Below are 25402 nucleotides of genomic sequence, written 5' to 3'. Positions count from 1 at the left end.
GCCCCTTGGCGTGGAAAAGGTCGACACCGACTTTGGACCATGGGGAGGTCACTATCTCATGTTGCTGCAGAGTTTCTTTGGGTTGAGCTGGCTGAAATTTCTGACATATGGGGCAGTTGAGGACCGTGTTGGCAACATCCTGGCTGGTGCGCGGCCAGTAGACTGCCTCTCGAGCTCTGCGTCGACATTTCTTGACCCCCAGGTGATCCTCGTGGAGTTGGCCGAGCACCATAGCTCGCATGCTCTGCGGAATCACAATCCTATCGAGCTTCATGAGGATGCCGTCCACCACCGTCAGGTCGTCCTTGACGTTGTAAAACTGGGGACACTGTCTCTTCTGTCAGCCATTCGTGAGGTGCTGCATCACACGCTGTAGCAGAGGATCCTTGGCCGTTTCCTCACGAATTTGGATGACCCTCTCATCAGTGGCCGGAAGATTGGAGGCACACAATTGCACCTGCGCATCGATTTGGCAGACAAAGTCAGTTTGTTCGCACGGTGTGGTGATAGACCTGGAAAGGGCATCTGCAACAATGAGTTCTTTGCCTGGCGTAGACAGGTTCAAAGTCATAGCGGCATAGCTTGAGAAGGATTCGTTGTAACCGAGGCGTCATGTCATTCAAATCCTTCTGGATTATGTGGACTGGTGGCCTGTGGTCTGTCTCAACCGTGAATTTTGGGAGGCCATACACATAGTCGTGAAATTTGTTGATTCCCGTTAGGAGGCCCAGGCATTCCTTCTCGATCTGAGCGTACCGTTGCTCAGTGGGAGTCATGGCTCTGGAGGCATACGCAACTGGGGCCCATGAGGAGGAGTCATCCCGTTGGAGGAGCACCGCCCCAATACAGTCCTAGTTCGCGTCAGTGGATATTTTGGTCTCTTTAGTCGGGTCGAAGAATAACAGAACCGGGGCTGTGGTGAGTTTTGCCCTCAGCTCACGCCATTCGTTCTCATGAGGGGGCAGCCACTGGAATTCCGTCGACTTTTTGACGAGATGGCGGAGGGCTGTGGTGTGTGCCGTCATGTTGGGAATGAACTTCCCGAGGAAGTTGACCATCCCTGGAAAGCGGAGGACCGCCTTCTTGTCCTCTGGGGTCTTCATGGCAGTGATCGCCGAGACCTTGTCAGCATCTGGCCGCACGCCTTGCTGCGAGATGTGGTCACCAAGGAATTTGATTTCTGATTGACTGAACGAGTACTTGGCTCTGTTGAGTCGGAGGCCATACTCATGGATTCTGTGGAATACCTGCTTGAGGCGATCGATGTGTTCTTGAGGAGTTGTGGACCAGATTATGACATCGGCAACATACACGCGCACCCCCTCGATACCCTCCATCATCTGTTCCATGATGCGGTGAAATACCTCTGAGGCAGAGATGATGCCAAAAGGCATCCGGTTATAGCAGTAGCGACCAAACGGTGTATTGAATGTGCACAGCTTGCGACTGGATGTATCCAGCTGTATTTGCCAGAACCCCTTGGAGGCATCCAACTTCGTAAAGAATTTGGCATGAGCCATCTCGCTGGTCAACTCTTCTCGTTTTGGTATGTATATTATGACACAAAGTGACTTCATCTGCCACATAGAAGCGCAAGTGCACTTGTGTGCCACCAACCTTCTGGCCTCTGATGAACGCATGGTCCAAATTCGTGAGGAGACGACCAAGGAGCCTCTGCTGCAGCGCGTGATGCAGCACCTTACCAATGGCTGGCAGAAGGGACAATGTCCCCAGTTCTATAATGTAAAAGACAACCTGACGGTGGTGGAGGGAATCCTTCTGAAACTCGACAGGATCGTAATTCCTCAGAGCATGCGGGCTATAGTGCTGGGCCAACTCTATGAGGGTCACCTTGGGGTTGAGAAATACCGACGCAGAGGACGGGAGCTGGTCTATTGGCCATGCATCAGCCAGGACATTGCTGACACAGTCCTCAGCTGCCCTACCTGTCAGAAGTTTCAACCAGCTCAACCCGAGGAAACGCTGCAACAGCTCGAGATCGTGACCTCTCCGTGGCCCAAAGTAGGTGTAGACCTTTTCCACGCCAAGGGGCGTGACTACGTACTCCTGGTCGACTAATGTGAGGTAATGCATTTTGGAAGGGCTAATGCAGGTAGGGAATATATAGTGAATGGTAGAACCCTCAAGAGTATTGAAAGTCAAAGAGATCTAGGAGTACAGGTCCACAGGTCATTGAAAGGGGCAACACAGGTGGAGAAGGTAATCAAGAAGGCATACGGCATGCTTGCCTTCATTGGCCGGGGCATTGAGTATAAGAATTGGCAAGTCATGTTGCAGCTGTATAGAACCTTAGTTAGGCCACACTTGGAGTATAGTGTTCAATTCTGGTCGCCACACTACCAGAAGGATGTGGAGGCTTTAGAGAGGGTGCAGAAGAGATTTACCAGAATGTTGCCTGGTATGGAGGGCATAAGCTATGAGGAGCGATTGAATAAACTCGGTTTGTTCTCACTGGAACGAAGGAGGTTGAGGGGCGACCTGATAGAGGTATACAAAATTATGAGGGGCATAGACAGAGTGGATAGTCAGAGGCTTTTCCCCAGGGTAGAGGGGTCAATTACTAGGGGGCATAGGTTTAAGGTGAGAGGGGCAAAGTTTAGAGTAGATGTACGAGGCAAGTTTTTTACGCAGAGGGTAGTGGGTGCCTGGAACTCACTACCGGAGGAGGTAGTGGAAGCAGGGACGATAGGGACATTTAAGGGGCATCTTGACAAATATATGAATAGGATGGGAATAGAAGGATACGGACCCAGGAAGTGTAGAAGATTGTAGTTTAGTCGGGCAGTATGGTCGGCACGGGCTTGGAGGGCCGAAGGGCCTGTTCCTGTGCTGTACATTTCTTTGTTCTTTGTTCTTTGTTGACTACTTCTCCAGTTACCCAGAAGTGGTGAAACTGTCCAACCTCACGTCGAAGGCGGTAATCAAAGCCTGCAAAGAAACGTTCGCCAGGCATGGGATTCCGCTCACGGTAATGAGCGACAACGGTCCTTGTTTTACAGCCAGGAATGGTCTGATTTTGTACAGTCCTACAACTTCCGTCACGTAACCTCCAGTCCCCACTACCCGCAGTCAAACGGGAAGGCCGAGAAAGGGGTCCATATTGTAAAGCGGTTGCTGTGCAAAGCTGCAGACTCAGGCTCCGACTTCAACCTGGCGATGCTGGCATACAGGGCAACCCCACTGTCCACTGGGTTGTCTCCAGCGCAGATGCTCATGAATCGCACTCTGAGGACCACAGTTCCAGCCATCCATGTTCCAGACCTTGACCACCTCACGGCCTTACAGAAAATGCAGCAGTCACGGGCCCAACAGAAGGCCACATACGATGTTCATGCCACGGACTTACCCGAGCTGGCCCCAACTGATCATGTTCGTGTCCAGTTACCTGAGGGCGGCTGGTCAGCCACAGCTGTTGTGATCAAACAAGTGGCCCCAAGATCGTTCCTTGTCCGCAGGGCTGGTGGCTCCTTGCTACGGCGCAACAGACGGTCACTGCGAAGAGTTCCACGCCCGCTACCTGATCGAAATGCCCCGCCGCCTACGATGCTTCCTCCGGACGTACCCTGCCACGAGGCCACCGATCTACCAGCAATCCTGCCGGCCCATGCGACCACCGCGATGGCAGCGATCCTGCCTGTCCACGTACAGGCAGCTCCTCATCCACCTCTGCGGCGATCGCCAAGAATTCGTCAACCACCACAAAGACTGAATCTGTAGACTGAACTTTTGCACATTTTGTGACTTCATCGATTTAACCTCTGTAAATATTGTTTTGTTTGCCATGTATCTGCACTATCAACACCTTCCTATGTACAGACGTTCATTTGGACACCTTTTGTATATAGTCAGGAATATATATATATATGCACGCACATCTTAGTATTTACTTATCTAAAAAAAAGGGGGAGGTATCATGATATCCACTCACATATATAATGAGATGCAGACAGGCAGTAATTGACACACACGATGACCAGTAAGCACACAACACAGTGCAGCCAATCACCAGACAGGACACTACCACTATAAAGCCAGAGGGCACTAGATTTCCCGCTCTCTCGGGACCCAGCCATTGAGACAGTCAGAGCCAACGAGCTAGCAAGTGCAAACACCATGCGGTAGCCAGTAAGTCTGGTCAGGCTAGTACAAGGTCTCCAGTCAGTTCAGTATAGTGTCGACCCACAGCTGAATATGTATATTAGTTCTTTCGTTGAATAAAACAGTGTTGAATCTTCTCCAGTGTTAAACGTCTTTTCTCGCTTCCCTGCATCGAGTGCAATCCATATCAAACCGACCTGCCTAACACATCACTGGCTACCCTTTGGCCACCACCCACCGGTCCCCCCAGCCCTCGTGGAAGCCCCCCAACCCGGCCAGCAGCACGGCTCCCGCCTGTCTGTGGCGGCGCTGGACACAGTCCGCAGCCACCACGCTGTGTTCACGACCATTGAGACCACACGTCAACCGCGCGGTCAGGAACTCAGCCCATGGGGGACGGAGCATCTGGGGAGGCCCTTCAGGTGACGCGCTAAGGCCATCCCAACAGTGAGCGGCACGCGACTGATGATGCCATTTTGGAGGGGGAGGAGCATACAAAATCTGTATCAAACAGGCGCCGGCCCCGATTTCGGCATCAAACGGGATTCTTCGGCGCCGGGGAACGGAGCATCCCGCCGTAAGTGTTGATGCCTGCATAGAATCCGTGGAGTTCTGGTGCCACACCTGGACCTATTCAGCTACTGTTGAGGGGCTAGCACCGGCGCCACATGGAACGCAATCGATTCCAGTGAGAAACTGTGCGGGATTCACCAGTTTCGCAATTGACATTCAGGAGGCTGACAAGCTGCAGTCGCACATACACACTTCACTCCCCACACACACACCATCCCTGCCAACAATATGGCAGCAAGATCTGCGGCGTGAAGATTCACGGATGCCGAGCTGGAGACCCTCCTGGACGCGGTGGAGGAGCGGCGGATGACCCTGTACCCCAGCCCGGGAAAGAGCCTCCTCCCTCGCCGTTTGTTGTGTATGGGCGCAGGTGGCAGACGTGGAAAGCGCCATGTGTAACAACATCTGGGCTGGCCTGCAGTGCTGGAAAGAATACTTGATCTCCTCAGGGCGGCCAGGGTAAGTAGGGAGCACTGTTCCCATGACACTAACCTGCGTCCCACCCCCAAAACCCAGAGATGGGTCGAACCCCACCTTGCACCACATGCCGGCGCCCACCCCGGCCATCATGGCTGGGTGCACTGGCCACTGAGGTCACCAGCTACATACTGGCCACCTGGGCTGCTTGGACTGTCTAACACTGTCATTTTCCGTTCGTCCCCCGCCCCAGGAGAAGGCTGCCCACAGCCATGGGGAGAGGGAAAAGATTGGAGAGAGTCACCGGACCTGCGGCCCCTCACCATGACAGAGCAGAGGGCCCTGGAGGTGGCCAGCGGTCCGGCGGAAAGGGACGTTGCCGGGTTGGAATTCAGCCACGGGTGAGGAAGTGGGACCCAGTTGAGTTGTGGTTTCCCGTGACATGTGTGTCAACCCCCCCCCCCCAACAACACCACACCCACATCACCTTCACCCTCACCACCCCCACACCCACACCAGCCTCACCCTGACACAACCCCCACACCAGCCTCACCCCCACTCCGCTCTCACCCCCACCCTCACCCTACATCAGCCTCACCTCCACCCACACGTTTATCCCAACCACCCCGACTGACCCCCCCTACCCTCTCCGCCCGCGGTCTAATCATGCGTCGTGTCTTGCAGGACCTACTGGAGAAGGCGGGCCCATCTGGTGCCCCCCCACCTCCAGGCATTGCCACAGCCGGAGAGCGCAGCGCAGACGATGAGAGCAGCTCGAATGGCGGCCCTTCACCCAAGACGCAGGACATCCCAGCGCTCGAATCCAAGGATGACACTGACTTCCCGTCACAGCTGTCTCCACCATCCTCCACCGTTCCGGACACACACAACTCGGTTGGTGACTTTAGTGAAGAGGCTCCTGGAACACTATCTGGTGCGCAATACACAGCTGATCCGGTACAACAGGTGGAGGTAGGAACTACCGAGGGGCGGAGTAGCTGCTGCCCAGACGGGTTTCGGGCTTCAGGAACGGACAGTCCCATCGATTGTGGAGATGCAATCGCAGAGCCAGGGACTGCATGAGGGGTTGTCAGCGAACATCCAGCACCTGCAGGAGCAGGAGGTGATGCCGACCATGCGTGGCACCGAGGCCAGCACCACAAGGGTGGCGTCTGCTGTGGAGGCATTGGGGATGAGGGTTTTGGCTATGGACCAGCATGTCCAAGGCCAGGGGCATTCTGTGCAGAAACTGCCCGAGGCCCAGGACAGATTTGCCACCTCACAGGCGACCATGTCTTAGAGCCACCTAGAAATTGCAGTGGTGCTTTTGAGTGTGGCCCAGTCACAGCAGGCCATGGCTGTGTACATCGGCGGCATTGCCCAAGCCCTGGCTGGCGAGGCGCAGACACTGAGGGAGGTGGCACAGTCACTCGCAGATGTGACACAAACCCAGAAGCTGGTGACACAGCCAATGGATGATGTGGTGCAGTCCCAGATGAAGATGGTCCGCTCTCTGTGCCCCATGGAAACGAGCATGCAGACCCTGGCCGAGACCAGAGCAGGCCTCCAGGACTGGCAGCTGCAGGTGGCTAGTGGGGTGTGGAGTGGGATGCAGTGTCTACACCCCTGGCCAGTTCCCCACCCCCCAGTCGGTGAACCTGGAGGTGATCAGAGTGTCCTGTGCATGATGGCCCTGGCGTGCACCCCCCATTGCCTGCCTGGGCTCCATGTCCTGCCCATCCTCCCCATCCCCTGCATCCTCCTCGTTGGCTTGGCCACAAGGCTTGGCGTTCCTCCTCCAGCACGTCGCCGCTCTGCTGCGAGATGTTGTGGAGGACGCAGCATGCCGCGATGAGGCGAGCGATCCTCTCAGCTTCATACTGGAGGGCCGCCTCAGAGCGGTTCAGGGGGGGTAGCGTCTTGAACATGCCCAGAATCATCGGGTGTGGCAGAATGAAGGCATCGTGGACACTGCCTGGGTATCGGCCGCAGATGTGAACGATGTGCAGCTGATGGTCACATATAAGTTGGACGTTCATTGAGTCGTACCCCTTACAGTTTGTGTAGTGCGGCCTGTCACCTGCAAGTGCTCATAGGCGACACCCGGACCTGGCGATGAACTCCGCTACCTGCTGGTGGGCTCAGTCCACATTGAAGTGGATGCATTGAGCCGCCTGGGCACATAGGGCCTCCTTGATGGCATGGATGCTCCCATGCACCGAACTCTGTGAGATCCAGGACAGGTCTCCACCCGGCATCTGGAAGGACCCCGTCACGTAAACGTTCAGGGTGATCATCACCTTGACGAGCATCAGCAGCCCATATCCTCCCCCATTCCTCCGCAGTACCAGTCGTGCCTGATTTGGTAGATGTGTCGCACTGTCTCTCTGCTCAGCTGGAGTCTTCGACGGCATGTCAGGTACAACAGGCCCTCGAATGACAGGCGTTGCCGCTACACACGAGGCCTCATGCAGCGCCTCCTTGGCACCTTCTCCTCCTCGGCTTATTGGGCAGCTGGTTCTTTATCCTGGAGGGCAGCCCCCTGCCCCTCTGGGGCACACTCTGCTGCTGCAGCTTTCTCCTCCTCGAGCAGCACAAGCTAATACAGTCACAGGGCATCCCCCATGCATATCCCCATGCCCAACCAGGTCCACCGGGCTACATGGTGGCCCTGGTTGGCATTGCAGGCTCTGCCCCCGCATGTTCCCCCCCCACCTTTATCCATCCCCACACCCCTGCCCCCATTGGTGGCCGGCACCGTGGGGAGCCTCTGGCCCTGGTGCTTGTCCCTGATGCCAGGGATACTGTCGGCTGGCACTTTCCTTGCCAGCAGCACGCTGCACAGTCCTTGCCCGCGTCCCACATAGTGGCTGCAGTGGGCATTACCCTTGGATGGGCTGCCTGATACCCCGCCGGCGGATAGCGGCCGGTCGGGTGGTGGGGGGGGTATGGCGGAGGGTGGGGACACCCATACGGCTAGTTTCACTCTGCAGAGCAAGGGGCCAAGGTGGGTGTCATTGTGGTGTGCAACCCGGCCACACGGCCCATTCACCTATCACCCCCCCCCCTCCCCCGGCCCTGGCAGGGCCCCCCCCACCCACTCCAGCCAGCTCAGCCAATGCCTGGCCCGGCAACTCACGGTCACACCTCTCTGTGTCCTACCTCCTCTCTCTCCCTCATCATCCACGATTTTTAAAAACACAATTGAAATGCGCCATTGGGAACTCAGCCCATCGGAGGCGGAGAATTGCGGAGACCCTGGAGAATATCGGGTCGGGCCCGCTAATGACATAGTAACAGTGTTTACTGTACATGCGTTCCGGACCGCATTGATGCCACTGTCGAGGTGACGGGATATTGTGATTTGGTGTCATATCGGCACCCACCGCGATTTTGGCGTCGGAACTTATTTTCCTGATCATTTCATGATTTCTGCATCAGCCAACGGAGAATCCCACCCGTGGTCCTCAGAGAATGAAGGGATATGAGAACTGGGTAGGAAGGTGAGGTTGAACGCCAAGATCAGCCATTATCACAATAATTGGTGGGACAGGAAGATGGTCTCCTTCTGTTCCTGTCTCTTGTTTTCTTGAGGTCAATGAATCAGTGACTGATGCTGATCGTGTAGCTGATGGGATATGACATTTGATGTACTCACTAACTTCAACAAGTTTTGGGAGATGATTAACCTTCTTTTGGCACAAAATCCAGGTGGCATGGATCTCCATGACTAGCTGTTCGCACTGCTTTCTCAGTATCTCTCTGGAGAACCACATAGCACTCCCGAGGACCTCTCTCCAGATGTTCACCTTCTGCAACATGCTGCAAAATCTGATCATCTGAGGGCATGCTCTCTGATCTTTTACATCATTTTTATAACTTCCTACTGGTTTTCCATCCTTCTTCCACCACTTTCAGTCACTGCTGCAGCCAGATTGCACCTTACTTTGCAGAGGTACCGTTTGACCTCAAGCAGTGGGGGTTACCTGTAAGAGCTAGCTGCTAGCCTCGCATGAAATTGGGCCGCATACTAAGCCATGCAACCACAGTGTGTCCACGAATAAATATAATGACCATTGGTGTGCTTCACAGTCTATTATTTAAATAAAAGATATCTGTGGATGCTGTGTGTCTGAATTATGAGCAGAAAATGCTAGAAATACTCAGCAGGTCTGGCAGCATATGTGGAGAGAGAAACACAGAGTGCTTCACGTCAAGATGAAGGATTTGAAGAATGGTCCTTCCAGACAGCAGCAGGTGCCAGAGTGTCAGGCCTGCGAAGGCCATCGGGTAACTGAGACGCCCTTCGAGTGGAGCAAGTATGATGATGGCCAGAATTTTCCAGTTTTCCAGCGGCAAGGGGTGCATTCAACTGGAAACCCAATTGACAACGCGAGACCAGAAGATCCACTGCAGGTTGCATGGAAAATCACATCCACTGAGTTGGCATCACATTGACCACCTGTACGTTATGGTGTCAGCACTTGAAGCAGCAGCACACATGATATGAGTATTACTATTGGGGCTGTGTCCCATGCAAATTCAGACCCGTCTTCTATATCAAAGACATTCTGTGTAAATGGGGAGCCTAGTCACCGTTTATAAGTTTTGTTCATCGTCCATTGAGCAGAACTGTATTATATTCCATAGCCATGCTGCTTTCTTAACACCGCTAGAGACTGGGGCTGGTTTCAGGAATGAACCAGAAGGAGTTGAGCAGACTCTTTTTGACAGTCGCCCTGGTTTGTACGAGAATATTTCCCGAGGTTTCTGCTTCTCAACCGTTTACATTAGAAATAAATGTGGCCGGCCGTTTGGCCTACAGAAATCGGAATGATTTCCAGTTCCTGAGTTGAGAGAAGATGTGATGAATATCCTACTTCCTCATCAGGGAGCAATGTACCACATTAAGAGTTACCTGAGATCTGTTCCCTCACTGTGACAAGAACAAAAGGCATAGGCCGCACCAAGGATTTTAATATAGATGCATTAAACATTCATACGGTTACCAGAAAATGGCATAGTTTTAACATCCTACTTCTTGGCTATGTTAGAAATGCAAATAGCCAAGGTTACAGCGTACACATGCGAGCATTTGCGCTGAGGTGTATGTAAGACGTATCACACTAGAGGCCAGATTTTTTTTAAAGATCAGTTTGCCATGCATTTTGGGAAATAGTTATCAAGAAAGGGAGAAATCCCATTAGTAGTTAAGATTTATGCAAATAAATTAGATTTCCTTTTGCTTTTATAGCAGAAAGTAACACATATAGACGTATTTATATCTAATTAACATGCAGCAGATAAATATCAGAGCGATGTCTTACACCTTTCTGCCCATTGGGGTTTGCATCTATTATGCAGAGTAGTCCTGCATAACCAGGTTTTCAGTCATATGAAAGAGTTTCTATGCAGACACCAACTTAAAGGCCATAAACCTTTCACCTCTTTCAAAAAAGCAGGTAATGTAACAAACTAATTAATTTTATGCTCTCAGCGTGATTAATTTTGTGTGCTTTTTTGATGTTATGCAAATACAAAGTGCAAAGAATCTCAGCCGAGGAAGGTAAATGTTAACATTAATAAGTCTGACATTTGGTGTGAATTAGCAAACAAAAACTTTTGATATGAAAGATCCTGTCCAATTCTGCTTTTTTCAGTTCAAATAACCTGCATAATTCTCGTGATTCCAAAAGTAAATCAATTTTCTTTCTGAAAGAGTAATTAAGTTATATGGATTCAATTTTTTCTGTATCATCAGGGAGAACCACATACAGATTTCTGTCAGAAACACTCTATTAGTATGGTAACTGTCTACTGCATGCTTACAGCAATCGCAATTCCATGAAGTTTATGAAGAGCCTTATATTGCTGAAAAGAGAGACAGGTTGCTGAAGAATTTCATTGTGAACTCAATCAGGACAAACACAAGAATGACAAATTTCAAACGATCACAGCACACTGACATTTTTCTGTCCTTGACCCACTGCACTGTCCCGGTGAAGTTCAGTGCAAGCTTGAGGACCCCCATCTTTAAATTAAATCCTTTGCAGTCTTCTGGAACTCAAGAAGAAGCGGCGGGAAGCCACAGGCCACCGGTTTTAAAAGCGAAACCTGCGCACTTACCTGCGCTCCGACGATGGAACAAACTTCCTTCCCTTCGGAAGCCTCTGTCTGCGCAGGCTCCAGTGCAGCACAAGAAAAGTGCAGCCCTGCCCAGTTATGATGCGGTCAGTTTGTGAACACTCGTTTAGGGCAGGCATTTAAACGGTAGATTTATATTGAACATAACAGGCAACAATTCCAACAAGTGCTTTAAAGGTATGTAGACATTTGTTTACAGGTTTGTTTGCACTTTCTTTTGAACAGGCATTACTATTGTTGTTGATTTTTATAAAGTAATTTTTAATTTTTTAATGATTAAAGGTGATAATTAAAAAATGAACATAGCTTGGTTAGTTGTTTTAAATACGTGAAACTATTTAAATCTGCACTGTATTATTATATATCTTTACATGTGGCATGCTTAAAAATGTCCGTTTGTTTTAATTTAGATTATGGTCAAAAGATTTTAAAAGCACCCCATGGCTTTTTGCTGTCACTGCCCTTGTAACATCTGGGGCGGGATTCTCTGTCCCACCAGTGCCGTTTTCCCGCAGCCAGCCAATGGGGTTTCCCATTGTGGCCACCCCCACACCCTCGGAAAACCTGTGGTCCTGGGCACACTGCCAGCGAAGCGGAGGATCCTGCCGACAGAGAATCCCGCAGCTGATTTATTTTTGGATGAGTGTTTCTAGAGTGACTGCAGTGCAGAAGAAAGACATTCGCCCCATCAAGTCTACACTGACACTCCAAAAAAGCACCCTATGCAAGCCCTCGTCCCTGCCCTATCCCCATAAACCCATCTAACCTTTGGACACTAAGGGGCAATTTAGCAAGGCTAATCCATCTAACTGAAGCAACCAGAGGAAATGGCAGTGCCAAGGTGGCACAGTAGTTACCATTACTGCCTCACAGTGCCAGGGACCCAGGTTCAAGTCCGGTCTTGGGTGACTGTGTGGACTTTGTACATTCTTCCTGTGTCTGCGTGGGTTTCCTTCGGCTGCTCTGATTTCCTCTCACAGTCCAAAGATGTGCAGGTTACGTGGATTGGCCATGATCAATTGCCCCTTGGTGTCCAGGGTTCACAGGTTAGGTTCTGGGGATAGGGTGGGGGAGTTGACCCAAGTAGGGTACTCTTTCAGAGGGTTGGTGCAGATTTGATGGGCCGAATGGCCTCACTCTGCACTGTAGGAATTCTATTCTTCTATTTCACGGTTCTAGGAACCCCAAGCAGACACAGAGAGAATGTACAACACAGTCACCCAAGGTCCAAATTGAACCCGAATCCCTGGCGTTATGAGGGAGCAGTGCTAACTAGTGTGCCACCGTGTTAAATATGTTTCTGCCATGTTTACTTGAATTATCTTATTCATTTATAATTACCTCAATTAAATGTTATGTTCTGGTGTTTCAGTAAGACATTTGTAGAAGCTTGTAATGTTTAATGTAAAACATTTATTAACAAAAATAATTTTATAAATACAACACTTTGAAACCAGTTAACATTTAACTTAATGTTTAACCTAATCAGCTGAACAATGATATGAAACTACCTCAACTTTTACCAATTTCTTGCAATAAAATATATTTTCTCACTGAAACACAATGCTTCCACCTGTCTGCAAAGGGGAGGGAAGGAGGGAGGGAAGAGGGCGAAAGAGGAGGGAGGGAAGAAGGGAGGGAGGGAGGAAGTGGAGGGTTTTGACATAATCAATTGTTAACTGAAAAGCTCAACGTCCGAAAGCAGCAGCTGCTAAAGCGCAGTGTCTTGGCACACATCTCCTCTGACATCATTTTGGAATGTCCTTTAGCAGCACATTCTTCGGGATGGGTGATTGATTTGCTGCATTACTTGTCAGAGAAATAGTTCACATTAGCTTACAGGATATTTGCATATATCAACTAAGGCAATAAACTTTGTAAAACCAATTGAAGTAATCACTGAAGCTTCCAAGGATGGATATTACATCAGGGAGACTCTTAAACAACACAGCTTAAAATACATTGCAAAATCCAAACATACCTTAGCTCTGAATGAGCTGGGAGGACAGGTGTGCTTACATTAGTGTCCTAGAAGGAGTCAATAGCACCAGTATCAGTATCATCTGAAACCAACTCTGCTGGGCCGCCCATATGCTTAAAATGTCAGAGTCCAGACTGCCAAAGCAAATCACCCAGCTCAAGGAAGGCTCCCAAACAAGAGGAGGATAAAGGAGGCTCTTCAAAGACACCTTGTAGGCTTACCTCAAGAAATGCAACATAGATGTCAATGCCTGGGAGACCTTTGCTCATAAAAGACTACTTGGAGAAACCTCCTGATTGAAGGGTGACAATTCTTTGACAACATCCGACGGCAAGTGGAGGTCCGGAAAAGGAGACTGAGAAAAGAATTAGTACGACTTAGGGTCCAAGGACCGATTCCACATTTCGCAAACTCCTGACAAGTGAGTGATTGAAGATGCAGCTCTCGGCTCAGTCTCACCAGCCATGCAAGGACCCACAGAACCGTGAACTAGTAACACTAAATATCTTAGATGGACAATCATACTCGCGAGCAAGTGATCACCTCATTCTTCCCATTCTAGTTCCTTTAATGGAATTAACTTCCTCAATCGAAGTTTTAAAAAAATAATTCTTTCATCTTCTGTGACTTCAAACTCATTTTATACAGTAAAGTACTGTTTTAATGGAATTAACAGCATCAAGGCAAAACAAATTTTAAAAAGAAATAAAAATATATCATCCTTTCATCTTATTTGTATTTTGAACATATTTTTCAATGCTAAGCAGTAATAATATAAATATTAACCTGCCAAAAAATTGTCTCCCGATATCCCTTTCCCTGCTAGACTGAAAATGTTCACTGTAAATAAAAAGGTGTAAAAACTCATCAAATAGCCTGGTAAGTTTCCAGGCTAGCGCTGTAGCTGGATTTTTCATTCAGCTGCTCCAGTGTAGTGCAAAGCTTCAAGTTGTCACAAAGAACTGGCTGGGTGTTTGATCGCTGCGCACTTCCAGCGCGTATGCCTGAACCTGACTTAAGTCGCTGGCCGGAGAGGAATTTACGGGATTGTTTCTTTCCTTGGCCTGTCACCATCCCCTAGCCTGGAAGATCAACTCTCGTCATTCAATCTCACCTGACTTTCACCTGATCACAGAACTTTCTTCTGGCCCTCCATCACCCAAGCCTTACTCAAAACCTATTACACCTATCTCTATCCTTTTCCAGTTCTGATGTAAGTTCAGATGTTCAGTTTTGGTCTCCTTACTTGAGAAAGGACATACTGGCACTGGAGGGTGTGCAGAGGAGATTCACTAGGTTAATCCCAGAGCTGAAGGGGTTGGATTACGAGGAGAGGTTGAGTAGACTGGGACTGTACTTGTTGGAATTTAGAAGGATGAGGGGGGATCTTATAGAAACATATAAGATTATGAAGGGAATAGGTAGGATAGATGCGGGCAGGTTGTTTCCACTGGCGGGTGAAAGCAGAACTAGGAGGCATAGCCTCAAAATAAGGGGAAGTAGATTTAGGACTGAGTTTAGGAGGAACTTTTTCACCCAAAGGGTTGTGAATCTATGGAATTCCTTGCCCAGTGAAGTACTAGAGGCTCATTCATTAAATGTTTTTAAGATAAAGATAGATAGTTTTTTGAAGAATAAAGGGATTTAGGGTTATGGTGTTCGGGCCGGAAAGTGGAGCTGAGTCCACAAAAGATCAGCCATGATCTCACTGAATGGTGGAGCAGGCTCGAGGGGCCAGATGGCCTACACCTGCTCCTAGTTCTTATGTTCTTATGTAAGGCCAAAAACCTGAAATGTTTCTCTCCACAGATAGTGCCATAACTTGCTGAGTATTTCCAGCATTGTTTCTATTTATTTTATTTGTTTTTATTTCTGCTTTCCAGTAATCACAGTTTTCTGCTCCTTGACTATCTTTTGAAAGTTGTACTGTATATTTTTCCATTCAAATGACCTTCAAAGTATCTGCTAATAAGAGGACAGACCCATCATTTCTCCTTGCCCTAGCTGTGGCAGACTCTTTTACAGTGTCTCACCGAGTGCAGATCCCATCTCTCCGCTCCTCTCGAAAATCCCTGACATGTTGGCTGCAAATTTAAAATCAAGCCTTGGCATTACTTCTTCATCAGTCTCTTGCACATCAGGTTTCCACAGCAGCTGTTGACCAGATGATAGATGCTGGGTATCTCAAAGGAGAAAGTCACAAGGGTTTGTGTCAGGGAATGATAAAAATCAAGAGGTGCATGTTTACAGCAGTTTGTAAATCAGAAGGGACCGTTGGATAAGGGCGACGTGGGATATGGGAAAGTGGATTAGGTACAAACTTACCGTCACCCTCTATGATTTCACCCCCATCAATAGCCACAGACACAGTCAAGGCTGCATCAATGTTTGACAGCACCATTCCTTCCATGGAGGCAAAGCATGCAGGCATATCTGTTCCCTACTTGTTCTGTGCTGCTTGCCTCCAATTGTGAGCCATCTTGTCCTGCAAATTGGAGGAAGCTGTATCAGTGCATGTAGTGCAATGTGTTTGGATGGCGGACCTCTTGCTGTTCATTAGCTGGCAGTGAATACAAGCTGTGAGGTGTGGATATGAGGCTTGTAGAAGTGTCAAATATGTGAGGGTGACAGGACACAATGAATGTTGAGTTGTGCTTGATAAAGAGTATTGAAAAGTGGGTGAGGGCGTGTGCTGAATTAAGTTGTATGTGAAACTGATTGTTCATTTTTAAGGAAAAGGCATTGAGGTTGCATACACTAACCTTCAGCACTTGTGTGAGGGCATTGAACGTTTCGCAACATCATATCCAGGTTCTCGTGGCTATCCTGTTGGCACAAACCATGATGGCAATTTGGAGGGCTGTCTGGTCCCATGAGGGAATAGGACCTATCTCCTCCTGTGCATCTCCTGCACCAAGATCTGCAGTGCCACATTGGAGAAGCTTGTAACACACTTTCTGGTCTGTTGAGCCATTCCTACTCCTTCTTTGGATTTTGGATTTGGATTTTGTTTATTGTCACGTGTACCAAGGTACAGTGTAAAGTATTTTTCTGCGAGCAGCTCAACAGATCATTAAGTACATAAGAAGAAAATAAAATAAAATACATAATAGGGCAACACAAGGTACACAATGTAGCTACATAATAAACACCGGCATCGGGTGAAGCATACAGTGGTTTAGTGTTAATGAAGTCAGTCCATAAGAGGGTTGTTTAGGAGTCTGGTAACAGCGGGGAAGAGTCAGATCGTGCATGTTCTCAGACTTCTGTATCACCTGCCCGATGGAAGAAGTTGGAAGAGTGAGTAAGCCGGGTGGGAGGGGTCTTTGATTATGCTGCCCACTTTCCCCAGGCAGCGGGAGGTGTAGATGGAGTCAATGGATGGGAGGCAGGTTCGTGTGATGGACTGGGCTGCGTTCACGACTCTCTGAAGTTTCTTGACTTCTACCATTCTTACAGTGAAATGTAACTTGCCTTTAAGAAGTTTAGGCTGACTTTATCTGCTGACCTCTTACAAACAGGTCCTCTGCTTAAGCCACACAACAGTGTATTTAGCACTGGGTTGCATGACATTGTCATTATAAGGAGCAGGCATTAAATTTAAACTCATCCAATTTACACACCAAGGGCTGAATTTTACGGGCAGCATGGTGGCACAGTGGTTAGCACTTCTGCCTCATAGTGCTAGGGAGCAGGATTCAGTTCCGGCCTTGGGTAATTGTCTATGTGGAGTTTGCACGTTCTCCCCTTGACTGCGTGGGTTTCCTCCGGATGCTCCGGTTCCCTCCCACACCCCATGTGCAGGTTAGATAGATTGGGGTGCGAGGGATGGTTTTCAATGCCAGTTAGGGAGGAACAAATATCATAGAATTCATAGAATCATAGAATTGTAGAATTTACAATGCAGAAGGAGGCCATTCGGCCCATCGGGTCTGCACCAGCCTTTGGAAAGAGCACCCTACCTAAGCCCATAACCCAGTAACCCCATCTAACTTTTTTTGGACACTAAGGGCAATTTATCATGGCCAATCCACCTAACCTGCACATCTTTGGACTATGGGATGAAACCCGAAAACCCAGAGGAAACCTGCGCAGGCACGGGGGAGAACGTGCAGCCTCCGTACAGGCAGTGAGCCAAGTCGTAAATCAAACCTGGAACCCTGGATTTTTTCATTTTGTTCTGTTATGGTTTTTTGGGAGGGAATGGTAAAACAGATTCCTGTCACACATTGTACTCTTGAAGTGACAGCACGGTAGCATAGTGGTTAGCACTATGGCTTCACAGCACCAGGGTCCCAGGTTTGATTCCCGCTTGGGTCACTGACTGTGCGGAGTCTGCACGTTCTCCCTGTGCCTGTGTGGGTTTCCTCTGGGTGCTCTGATTTCCTCCCACAGCCCAAGGATGTGCAGGTTAGGTGGATTGGCCATGCTAAATTGCCCTTAGGTTAGATAGGATTGCTAAGTTAATTGGATAGGTCATGTGACAGTTGATATCTAAGGTCTTCCCAATAGGCGAGGTTGTAAGCTACCAAACAAGGTCTTGTGAATATCTAAAGTAAGGCTCGCTATTTGGGAGTTCTAATTATAGTATCCACAATGTGCCTTGCGTTCACTACCTTCAGTGTACAGGATAGACTGTGACTTAGATGCTATCTTTTCCTTAACGTCGACTAAATATTTTTAATTCTTGAGAGCCAGGCATGGGCAAGTAACCCTTCAGATAGCCTCAAAGGGTGAGAATATGATGAGTCTTAGTTAAATGTCACTCTTACTTCTTAAAATAGACACGGATCTGTATGGTAAAATATATACGTAATTTATTTAAAGAAAAAATATTTTTTTCTTTAGAAGTGCCACCACAAAAGGGCAGCACGGTAGCATTGTGGATAGCACAATTGCTTCACAGCTCCAGGGTCCCAGGTTCGATTCTGGCTTGGGTCACTGTCTGTGCGGAGTCTGCATATCCTCCCCGTGTCTGCGTGGGTTTCCTCCGGGTGCTCCGGTTTCCTCCCACAGTCCAAAGATGTGCAGGTTAGGTGGATTGGCCATGATAAATTGCACTTAGTGTCCAAAATTGCCCTTAGTGTTGGGTGGGGTTACTGTGTTATGGGGATAGGGTGGAGGTGTGGTCCTTGGGTAGGGTGCTCTTTCCAAGAGCCGGTGCAGACTCGATGGGCCGAATGGCCTCCTTCTGCACTGTAAATTCTATGAAATTCTATGAAAAAGGGTAATACAAGTGTTTTTGATAAATGATACAGTTTGACAGATACAGGATACGTGATGAGTTAGCCTGTGACCTCCCTAACTACATAATTGCTTAAGCTATAATCATCTCATACTGACATCGACTAGTAGTCTCGGAGCTCGATACTCAATCAAGAGCAGAACTCTACGAGTCAAGATAGCAGCTTAGTCAAATAAACACCCAGTAATCTCCTAAACAGCTCTCCAAGTGAAACTCTAACTTTCGCAGCCTGTTCTTAAGCATTGGTATCTTTTTCTTACCTAGGGAGTTTGACTCCCCAGTTATTTCAAGCCAAAGAACAGTCTCTCTCGTGGTCGGCAAGTCCTTGGTTTCTAGGGAGGTCCAGCAAGGCACCTGTTCCTAAAGATATGAGGTTGATACCTCCAGTAGCTATCTCCAGAAAAACACCAGCCTCCCTTCTTGGCAAAGTATCTTGCCAAACAGTAGCCCCCATAGTGGCAAGGCCGCTAGACAAGTGATATCCTCCTTAGTTGGCAAAGCTTATTCCCAGACAAAGCCACTACTAGACTTAATGAGTTCACTGCATCTGGACTCTTACAAAGATAATGTCTGTAATACATATTAATAAACATTATTGCGATAAGTAATGGTTTACAAGGGATAATTGACTTCATCAGTCATCAGTTTTTAATATAGGGTTAAATACATGATTTAATATAGCATCAGCGCTGATCATTTTTTAATATAAAGTGAATATATGATTTAATATAAAATCAGTTCTGATCAGCCTTTAACATAAGTGGATACTGCCACAGGTGGAGGTTGGGTTTAAGTAGGGTGCTCTTTCCAAGAGCTGGTGCAGACTCGAAATTGAGTAAATATTGAAAGATGAGCAAGCTGGCTTTCAGCGAGGGTGAAGAACATGTGACCAGGTCCTTGCCCTAACTGCCTTCATTGAAAATGGTTTTGAAAATAACCTCAAATCAGGCGCTGTCAATATTGATCTCACTGCACCATATGACATGGCCTGGCATACTGGTCTCCTTGACAAAATCTCAAGAACCCTCCCCCTATGTGTTAGTGTCATCATCGAACTATTACTATGAGATGCATGGTTCAGGGTGCACATGTGTAATGAGATATGCGGCCGGAGGAAATGGGCTGCCACAGGGATCGGTTCTAGCCCCAACCCTTTTCAATCTCTTAATCAATGATCTGCCTCCATCCCTGTCTCAGAAGTTCATCTAGGCTGACGATATCTGCCGTGCCTCTCAGGCTTAGGCATTTTCTAAGCTTGAGTCAACACTAAACAACTCTGCTGCAAAACTGGCTAACTAATGTAAGACATGGCGCCTTCTATCCAGCAGCAACAAAACAGTCAAGTATATTCCACCTCCACAATGCCAACTCCAAGGGGAACTTGACATCTCCTTGAAGAGCAAAAGACGGAATCACAAACAACATCCCATTAATCTTGGTGTCACTGTTGACCGAATACTGGCATACAAAAAACATCTGAGTAAGACAGCAGCAAAGATAAAAATGCAAATCAACCTCCTCAGCAAACTTGCTGGCTCTTCATGGGGTGCAGATGCTCAAACCTTAAGGATCTCAGCTCTTGCCATCATCTACACGACTGCAGAGCATTGTGCACCAGCATAGAACAACTGATCCCACAGCAATATTGTAGATACCCAGCTCAACACAACAATGTGCATCACCTGGGATATTATCCAATCAACTCAACTCCCCAAGGCTCCTAGTCCTGAGCAACATCCTGTCCCCTGACATAAGCTGGGTGATTGCAACAAAAAGCTCCTGGAGAAGGTTTACATCAGCCCAAGCCTGCTTCTATACAAGGACCTTACTAATCCCCCTACTGTTCATCTACCATCACGCCAGCATGTATAGCTATGCCAAGGAACAACAACAGAGGCCCTGTGGCAGCAGGAATAGAACCAACACACCACTTCTAAAAAACACTTCCTCATCAAAGATCCCATAGCCCGCTGTGGCGCACAAAGACTCCGTGAGACAAATAGAGTGAAGTCGATGAGGCTTTATTAAGCTTGTCTGTTCCCCAGCAGCCCGATAGTAAACTGGCCTGCGGGGGAAGGCACCGGCTTCTTATACTTCGCCTTCAGGGCGGAGTATGAGGTCAACGGCCAACCAGGACCCGGGATCTGTCAGCCAATGACATTAGGGCTTCCAGTCCCACATGACCCCCAATACATACTACCACACCCGCTCACCCTGCTTCAAACTGTCACATCAACATTGGGCTCTCCTCAACCTTTCCGCACTGACCAAGGTCTTTGTGCAGCAAACTGGCACAACTCACATCATTGAAGACTGCCCATTGGCAAAATTCAACCAAGGGCTCTTAGAGCTCCATTTAGTCACTGCGGAAGCTATTGTCTGGCTTGGTGGTTAATGCATATGGTAAAAGAAAGTAGGTCATATTGATGGGTATATCGATGCAGGATCAGGTTGCATGATATTTTTAACTATCTCTCTTACAGTCCATTCCTGTACTTACGGGTTTCCTAAATCAAGTTTGCTATTGGAGGAGAATTGTCAGACAGATTTCTGCATCTTGAAGAAGTACCATGCAACATTTTATGAAGTAATGCTTCAATAGAAAAGTTGTGCACCATCTAACTCTTGTAATGAGCTATAATTCTAGCAATAGTACACAGAAATAGTTTAATTGACATCTTCAACACTGTATGATATAAGAGTTACTTCCCTAAAAGCAATTGGGTAATGTGCATGAAATTATTGAGAAATGAACACTGTTCCATTCTTCAGAATTACTCAGTGCTGGCACCCTCAAATTACTTTTGGGTGATTAAGGCTCAAACAAATTGCTATGCCTTCAGAGGAAGAACCCAAGTGAGTACGCTTTAAGAGCAGTATGACAACAGGAATGATAAGATCCCTAGGCATGATCAGACCTGCTTTCCTTAAGTACAACATAGTTGTCCCTCTCTTGGTCACCCAAGTGTTTACATTCATAGTTCATTACATAGAAGAAATCTGAGAGAATTTATTCCACTACTAATCTGTTCACCTTCAATTGATTTATTGAAACCAGTTGACAGACCGCTTGCATTGTTACTGCAGGGCTCTTCATTTTGTCAATTGTAGTATTTAGCACTGCACTAATAAGTGTATCTAATATATTAGAAGCACAGAACATAGATAATGAATATTCTTATGCTGCCGATGAGAGTATAATCAGTGGCTCTGCATATTTATGTAATTGCTAATGTAAAAGCAACTGATCAGCAGTAAATCAATAAGTAGATGTATATAATTAGAAACTTCCATTTGCATCTAGCTGATATTTCTCTGACATCAGTAGAAAATTATGAATACTCCTCCATTCAGTATTTGAAGATCTGTGTTAGCGTTGAGCTGAGCTTACACATGTGTTATAACCTGCCTACTTACGATTGGCTGGGGACTAATGACTATCCCACAATCCTATGGGAGTATGAACTTCCCCAATGAGGGGGGCGGAGAAACTCCTAGTATAAATAAGCTGGCCAGTTCAGGAACCAGCAGGAAGGAGAAGGTAGCAAGGGAAGTTACTGCTACTGTTATGTATATAATGTTATAGTAAATAAACGTTATTATTTTGTATCCTTAAAACTCGTGCTGGATTCTTCGTGGCCCTTACAAAAACATGATAGTTGCAAAAATGTTTTGGTTGACTGCAGGGTTTTCAGATGCAAGATTATCAGTGGCCACATCAGTCCTCACTAAATGCTAAAGATTCATTTTATACTTCTTTCATCAGGCAGGAGATACAGAAGTCTGAGAACACGCACAAACAGACTCAAAAACAGCTTCTTCCCCACTGTCACCAGACTCCTAAATGACCCTCTTATGGACTGACCTCATTAACACTACACCCCTGTATGCTTCATCCGATTCCGGTGCTTATGTAGTTACATTGTATACCCCGAACAGGCGCCGGAATGTGGCGACTAGGGGCTTTTCACAGTAACTTCATTGAAGCCTACTTGTGACAATAAGCGATTTTCATTTTTCATTTTCATTGTGTTGCCCTATTATGTATTTTCTTTTATTTCCTTTTCTTCCCATGTATTTAATGATCTGTTGACCTGCTCACAGCAAAATACTTTTCACTGTACCTCGGTACATGTGACAATAAACAAATCCAATCCAATCAAATCCAATCATTTCTGGGTGCTCTGATTTCATTGCTATGAGCGTGGGGGCCAAGTGTTGCTGGTTGCCTCTGTGTCCAGCATGGGGGTTGAGGGAGCATCATGCTGAGAACATATGTTGCAGCCAGCCTATTCTTCATAAATATTGCCTATGCCTGTTAAAGGGAAGTTGCAGTGAATAATGTCTGCGCAAGTTAAAAGGTGGAAAATGGAACCCAGGGCAACAGAGGCAGGTCTGGAGGCATTAGTGGTTGAGGTGGCCAGGAGGAATAATTCCATAGTTCCACAGGGGTCTCCAAGGGCTACAGTCAGGAGGGAATTGGAGCAAGTGGCCAAGAAGATGAACTCCTGGAGTCTGGCCCTCACGACCTGACAGTAGTGCGGCAAGGAGTCCATTCCCCTCACCTGAGTCTTCATATGACATCTGCTTGAAACACCAGCCTCTCATGCTGCTCAACCCATCACACGTACGTCAGCATTCACAACTTGCACATAACATCTGGATACTCCACCTCACCGGTACACATCTTCCAATGATGACAGCCTCACACCAACCCCTTGCTGCCTCCACACACCTCCAGCTATTCTGCCAAGGGAGGATTAATATTCCAACCATGGTGCGACAAAATCACTGGCATTCTGCCTTCTGTCTTGTAGGACAAGTTGGCACACAATGGAAGGGATCAGCAGAGTATTGGTGGGAGACAAGCATTTTTTAAAATTTCGTCAAAGCATGTGAGCATCACTGGCTGCGCCAGCATTTATTGCCCTCCATGATTATCCTTGAGAAGGTGGTGGTGAGCCGGATTCTTGAATCACTGCAGTCCATGTGGTGTAGGTACACCCTCAGTGCTGACTTGTGCCTTGTAGATGGTGGAAAAGCTTGGGAGAGTTAGGAAGTGAGTTACTCGCTACAGGATTCCTATCCTTTGACCTGCTCATGTGACCAGAGTATTTATAAGTCTGATCAGTTAAGTTCCAGATCAATGGTTACCTCCGGCTTATTGATGATTGGGGTTTCAAAGATAATAATGTCACTCAATGTCCAGGAGAGATGTAGGTTCCAGTTTATTGGAGCTGGTCATTGCCTGGCACTTCTGTGGCATGAATGTTACGAGGGGCCCAACAGGTTTAATTTTGCTCCTATTTCTTATGTTCCTATGGTCTGTTGTTACAATTATGATGGTCTGCATCCTTGGAACATTGACAAGAAGAAATGCTTACATTTATATAGCTTCTTTCACAACCTCAGGGCTGGGATTCTCCGAGCCCGCACTGGGTTGGAGAATGGCCGGGGAGGGCACGAGAATCCCACCACGCCGCTTCGACGCCGGGCCACCGATTCTCTGGCCAATCCCGCTGGCGCGGTCACTGCCACACCGGTCGGGGGCTGCTAAAATAGGCCCCCGTGGCGATTCTCCGCGCGGCGACGGGCCGAACTCCTGCCGAGTTCCGCCGAGTCCCGCCGTCGTGGTTCAGACCTGGTACCACTCGGCGGGATCCCGGACCCATGGCCGGCTTTCGGCGCCAGAGCAGCGCACAGCACTCAGGCGCCATATTAGCCCTCGAAGAAGAAGAGGAGAATTACTGGGCCTGGAGGCCCGTTGACGCTGGCGTCGCTCGCGCCAGTTTTGACGCCGTCAACACTTGGCCACGAAATCGATGAATCCCGGCCCAGGACTTCCCAGAGCACTGAACAGGCAGTGAATTACTTTTTGAAGTTTGCTAACTGTTATTATAAAGTCAATTTTTAGAACAGGGTTAAATCGCTGGCTTTGAAAGCAGACCAAGGCAGGCCAGCAGCACGGTTCAATTCCCGTACCAGCCTCCCTGAACAGGCGCCGGAATGTGGCGACTAGGGGCTTTTCACAGTAACTTCATTTCAAGCCTACTCGTGACAATAAGCGATTTTCATTCATTTCATTTCATTTTTTCATTTACATACAGCAAGCTCCTCCAAACAGCAACGTGAGAAAATTTATCTGAAACCCTGCCACTTGTGGGCCTATTGCTGAAACGAGGTTCAAAACTAATGTAATGACTGTATGTAGGAAGGGATTTTCCACAACCCCTGCGGTGCGTTTTGTGGCTTTGGAGGTGGCCCGCCATTGGCTGAAATAGGGACTTTCCAGCCCCGCTGCTGTCAACGGAGTTTCCCATTGTTTGCACCCTCCGCCATTGGCGAACCGACAGCAGGGGTTTGCCGTCAGTGGGGCCAGAAGGTCCCACTGGCAGGGACGGCCAGAAAATCCCACCCATAGCGTTGAGCTGGTTAATGGCTCTACCCCTTACTGGATCTTCTGTGACAAACTAAAATGACTGTGAAATATATAACTTCAGAGGTGCAAGTAATTTGATCGCCTGTTCGTGTGCAAGCTGTAATATGGTGAAGCTCTTCATGGTGGCCAACTCATGGCCAAAATGGAAGCAGATCAGAAATGATTTGGGCCCACATAAAATCATTTACAGCGCCGAAGGCGGCCATTCGGCCCATCGGGTCTGCTCCGGCCCTTGGAAAGAGCACTCTACTTAAGCCCACATATCCACCTTATCCATGCCAGTACTCCACGACAAATGTTACTGAATTATACCAAGCAGGAGGGTATGAAATCCAATTCCAAACTTTATTTGAAATAAATGAGGGTTAAAGGAAGCTGGATGATTAAAATAGAAGCTAGTTACTTATGGAGAAGGCTGACACCATTGTAGATGAGATGATTAGTGATGTCTGAGCATGGGGGGGGGACATTTATTCACAAACAC

Source organism: Scyliorhinus torazame, chromosome 4 (assembly GCF_047496885.1).
Source record: "Scyliorhinus torazame isolate Kashiwa2021f chromosome 4, sScyTor2.1, whole genome shotgun sequence".
NCBI classification, from domain to species: domain Eukaryota; kingdom Metazoa; phylum Chordata; class Chondrichthyes; order Carcharhiniformes; family Scyliorhinidae; genus Scyliorhinus; species Scyliorhinus torazame.
Note: the sequence above shows the minus strand (reverse complement) of the source record.